The following is a 5,051-nucleotide window of genomic DNA, read 5'->3' as shown; positions in this document are numbered from 1 at the left end:
ACTATTGACGCTCCTCATTTTTATCATAAATAATCCGCTTTCTCCAAAAAGACGCGGGGCTAGTGTTTTTACAAGAAATATCTAGCTAACCTTCCTACAAAACATCTTTTTTTAACATCAAATGGGTATTTTTAATTTTTTTTATTTCTTTTTTATTATTTACTATTCTTCTTCTTCCTCGCAGGCCACTTCTCGAGCTTTCGTCGGTGCCTGCATAGCTGCCGACCTTAGCCGACACCGACGCCGATGCCGACGACCCTCACCAATTTATCCATCAGCTAATTACAGCCATCACCACACTCTTGCTAGTGGCCAAATCACTCAACATCGGCGACCAAAAGTTATTCTCCAACACTTAAAACTTCGGTCAAAACCAGAACTAGATTGCTAGCATTGGGCGATGGCCGAAAACAGGCAAACAATGGCGTCCAACTAGCCAACGGCAAGGCTCGGCCATCGCTAGGCGAGATCGACCTTGCAACCATGGGGTGGCTCGGCTTTGCCCGGCGACGGTGGCGCCGGCCTCGCCTGAAGGTGGCGACACTAGTGGTCGGCAAGACCTCGATGGAGGAAGAAGATGAACCGGAAAATAAAAGAAAATTAAAATTAAAAATATTAAAATGCTATTAAAAATTGCCTCGTAAGTATCGGCCGATGTCCACGTCGGTGTCGGCCAATCAAAGTTTGCCGGATGGATCGAATTAGCACAAACGCGAGAGGTTTAGGACTGAAGTTATTTTTTTAAAAAAAATTTCCTAATATTACACATGTTATCACAATTAAGTGCAAATTCATACGGTTGGAAAAACATATCAACCTAAAGCTTGATAATTTTTTTTCTAAATATTGAGTCCTAGTGAAACAAGGCGACTATTGCGGTTATTTTTTATTACACCACTGGTGGAAGAAGGAAAAAAGAGAGAAATAAAATAAAATAAAATAAAGTTAAAAAATCAAAAAATATTATTAAAAATTGGTCACGTAAGCAATTTCCTTCTAAATTGGCCGTAAGGATTGAATTGATACAAATGTAAAAGGTTAAGGATTGAATTGATAAAAAAAATTAAAAATTAAATTGGCATAATTATATCACGTTTAAAACTTCCTAAGTAATTTTTCCTGTAATTCTTCGAATGTTGCTGTCACCATCGCTGGCCCACTAAAATGCATATTTTTAGTTTCGGTCGAACACTAAAACGCATTATGAAACCAAGATATATATATTTTTATTATGAGCAACCGACAGATGGACCGCCCAGTTTCTGTTCCGCCGCACGCAACTTCTCAGCAGAATCTCCCACGCAGACCCGAATTGGCAGGAGGGGCAAAATGGGCATTAAATGCGTGGGGGTGTCCGAATTGGCAAGGCGTGGGGGGGGGGTTGTGGAAATGGACTTTTTAAGTGTGTTTTTCGGGGTTGCGTCTAGGGGTGAGCATGGTTTCGGGGTAGAACCGAGAATCTGGAACCGAAACCTGTAGGATCCTGTCTGGTTTCAGGTTTCAAGGTATGCATGGTAGGTTCCAGGTTCCAAAAATTGAGGAACCTGTCCTAATAGGTAGGTTCCAGGTTCCACTACCTAGAACCCGGAACCCGAACCCGGACCCTAGATCCCGAAATAAATTTGTATATTTTTCTTGGTATATATTTTTGTACGATCCTATAATGTTTTATGGCATCCGATGATGAGTGTATAATCCGGAGCCGGACAAATTTTTAGGTTTCGGGTTCCAAAAAATGATAAAAGTATTCTAATGGATTGATTTTAGGTTCTAAATTTAACCCGTATAGAATCTAAAATCACTCACCTCTACTTTCTCTTAGATGTTATAGCGTTCACTCTCATTTTGCTTAACTAAAAATGAAAAAAATAAAATAAAATAAAATAAATTGATAAGTTCTCGGGTATCTTGGAACCGACCCTTGAACCTGTGATAGGGTAGATTCCAGGTTCCAAAGTATAACTGGTAGGTTTTAGGTTCCAAAAAATGAGGAACCCGTTCCGACAGGTAGGTTACAGGTTCCAAGTGAACCCGTAAGGAACTTGGAACCGCTCATCCCTAGTTGCGTCACGCGTTGCGTTTGCGGGTTTGGGAGGGGGACATGGGACCCAACCGGGTCTTATAAATTGAAAGGTAGTCTGCTCTCCCAAGAGATGAGCAAGAGATCCCTCAAAACCAAGTCAACAAAAGCACTCCGACGCCAAAGTCCCAAAAATGGCTGACCTCCCCGCAACTCCACCCGCTGCGAAAAACAATCCAGCACCACCATCGCCGATGCTGCAGCCGTCGTAGCCCGACCGATACAAGCCAATCATCAGCCACTGTATTGTATTCATCATACCCACTGCTCTCGACTTTTTGATGGTCATCTTTTTGATAATTTCTATAGAAAAGAGTACATGAAGAGTCTATTTTCATTTATGGACTTTATTAAAGGACTATTTAAGGAAATTAAGTCGGATATGCGTAATCAAAATAAACATAAAAAATCGGCGAAAATATCTTAAATATCTCTAACAATACAGACTAAGCAGTGTTTCATATTTGACCGCAATTAAAAAAAAATAAAATAAAGGCAGGCTTTCATAAATTACTTGTTCACATGCTACTTATCTTCAGATCATTATACAAACAATAGCGATATAGAGCTGCTTACACGAAGACTAATTAGACGAGATCATTCGATTTAGCAAGGCCCGTCTACTTTAGATACGGCGCCCGCGGGCGGCTCGGATGAATGGAGCATGCGCTGTTAGATTCATTCAGTAATTTCTTCGCTCGAAACCCCTCGGATCGGACCCGAGGAAAGTAAAAAGAAAAAGAAACAGAAGAGGAGGAGGAGGAGGAGGAGGAGGAGGGGAATTACTATTTCAAAAGGTGCATCGCATTGAATCGGAGAACTCCCGGGTGAAAAATCATTAATGGACAACGAGAAATTGGATAATAGATACGGTAATAGTCTAATCATGCAAAGGTTATATTTAAAGATGGATTGATGGTGGCGAATGAAAAGGGAGGAAGCACGGTGAAGAAGATAGAGAGAGAGAGAGAGAGAGAGAGAATAAATAGGAGATAGAAGGTAAGTGAGGGGATTTAATTAAAAAATAAATATAATTAATGTCGGGTAGATAGAGAGAGAAAGAGAGAGAGAGAGAGAGAGAGGAGATGAGACGGTTCATTTCATTCCAAGGTAGGGTGGGGTTTATTTTAGAAGGTTCAAAGAATCATCATAGTTATTCTTCCCCCTTTTACTGCTTTCCTCGTTTTTGATGAAGAACGCACTTTTGTTTTTGGCTTCCTCTTCTATTTTATTCCTACATATATTCGACGCTATAATCGATTAAGAAGGACCGACACTCCTTCGGAGGCTTCCGTGGCATGTCAGATACTTTGATATTTTTTGACGTACAATCGACACATTATTAATATTTTACACGCCAACGATACGTGAATTCAGCATCCTAACATGCATGAAATTAATTATGTATTTTTAATAAATTGTTGGTACAACCCGAACCGTTGCATGAAATATTAGCCTTAAATGTCACGTCCCGATCCCCGGGCCAACAACAACCCTACCAAATCGTCTCGGGTCAAAAAGAACGACATCCCAAGCACGTCATCAATCCATTATTTTTATTTTAGTATTAAGCGCATGTGGAACATACAACTCCCAAACAGTTATAAAGTCAACAAGGATAGAAAAGCTGGAAATCACGTCGGTTACATCAATCAACATTAGCCACAATCATTTTTATTTATTTACTGTTAACCCTAAAAAGTACGTATATACAAGCCCCGCCTCGGGGCCACTTCCCGCAATCCCTCCGTGCTACTAAAAAAGAAGTTCCATGCCCACTTTTGGCTCTTCACGCCTAAGGGCCCGAAAAATAGTTAACAACGGGGTGAGATATAAATCGCGGTGAGTCAACGCCTAAGTCCAAGCAGAACACCGACTCACTCAAGGCAGCCTAAGCATGGAGAATAATATTGATATCAAATCAATAGCGTAAAATCCTCGCAATGCTTTATCTATCACAGGGTCAAACCCCAAACCAACAATCAATCATCAAACACATGCAAGTTTATCCCGCCTTGGTCTACATAGTTAACAGTTCATATATAACATGCAATCCATTGCATACAACCAAGGCACATAACCGGGACGCTCGTCACAATTCGCATGCACAATGCACCACGCGTGTTCCAATTATTAGTGACCATTCCCGGTCTTAGCAAAACCATGCTTTTCCGCGAGAACCAGGCATCGTTCCATTCCTTCGACAACGGCGACTGAAAAGCCATGTAGTTTCGGGTACCCTCAACATGGACTAATAGTTAGGCATTTGATAAATCGTGTGGTTCTAAGTACCCTTGGCATGAACTTACCGGACTTGACCCCTCGTACCCGAGGGTGTCGACTTCGTCCTCATGTACCCGAGGGGACGACATCCATTATGTGACCACACGAGCACGACAGGCAATTAGCCAATTTATATCTTTGCATTTAACCCAATGCGCACACGGTCGTGCTCAAAATTAGGCTCAAAGCCATTTTCATGCTTAAAATTCAGTCCATACGTAGTCACACAAATAAACATATTATCCACCAGACCTTGCATCCATGAACAGGGTGATCAATCACATCAATCCGGACACTCAGCAATCATTATACAATCACCAAATAATAATAATAATCATCAAATAATTAATTAATTTTCCTAACCATAATTAATTAATCCAACTTTAATTAATTAACCTATCTCAATAAATTAGTTTAAGTTTCAATTAATTGTCACCATAATATTTAACGACCCCGACTTTAGACAAACAATTCGATAATAAATTAAATAAATATTTGCCACCCGCTAATTATTCCAATCAGCAATTAATAACAATTATTCTAATCCTTAAACGTAGTTAATGCCCTAATCAGAGTTTAGGGGTTAACTCACAATCTCCGATAGTTAATGTCGGGTCGGCACGACGGTGACACGGGTCGGATCGGGTCGGCCGCAGTCCCGTTCAGGTCAAGCTTCGAATCGGGTCTC

This window comes from Rhodamnia argentea, chromosome 6, assembly GCF_020921035.1.
Source record: "Rhodamnia argentea isolate NSW1041297 chromosome 6, ASM2092103v1, whole genome shotgun sequence".
NCBI lineage: Eukaryota > Viridiplantae > Streptophyta > Magnoliopsida > Myrtales > Myrtaceae > Rhodamnia > Rhodamnia argentea.
Note: the sequence above shows the minus strand (reverse complement) of the source record.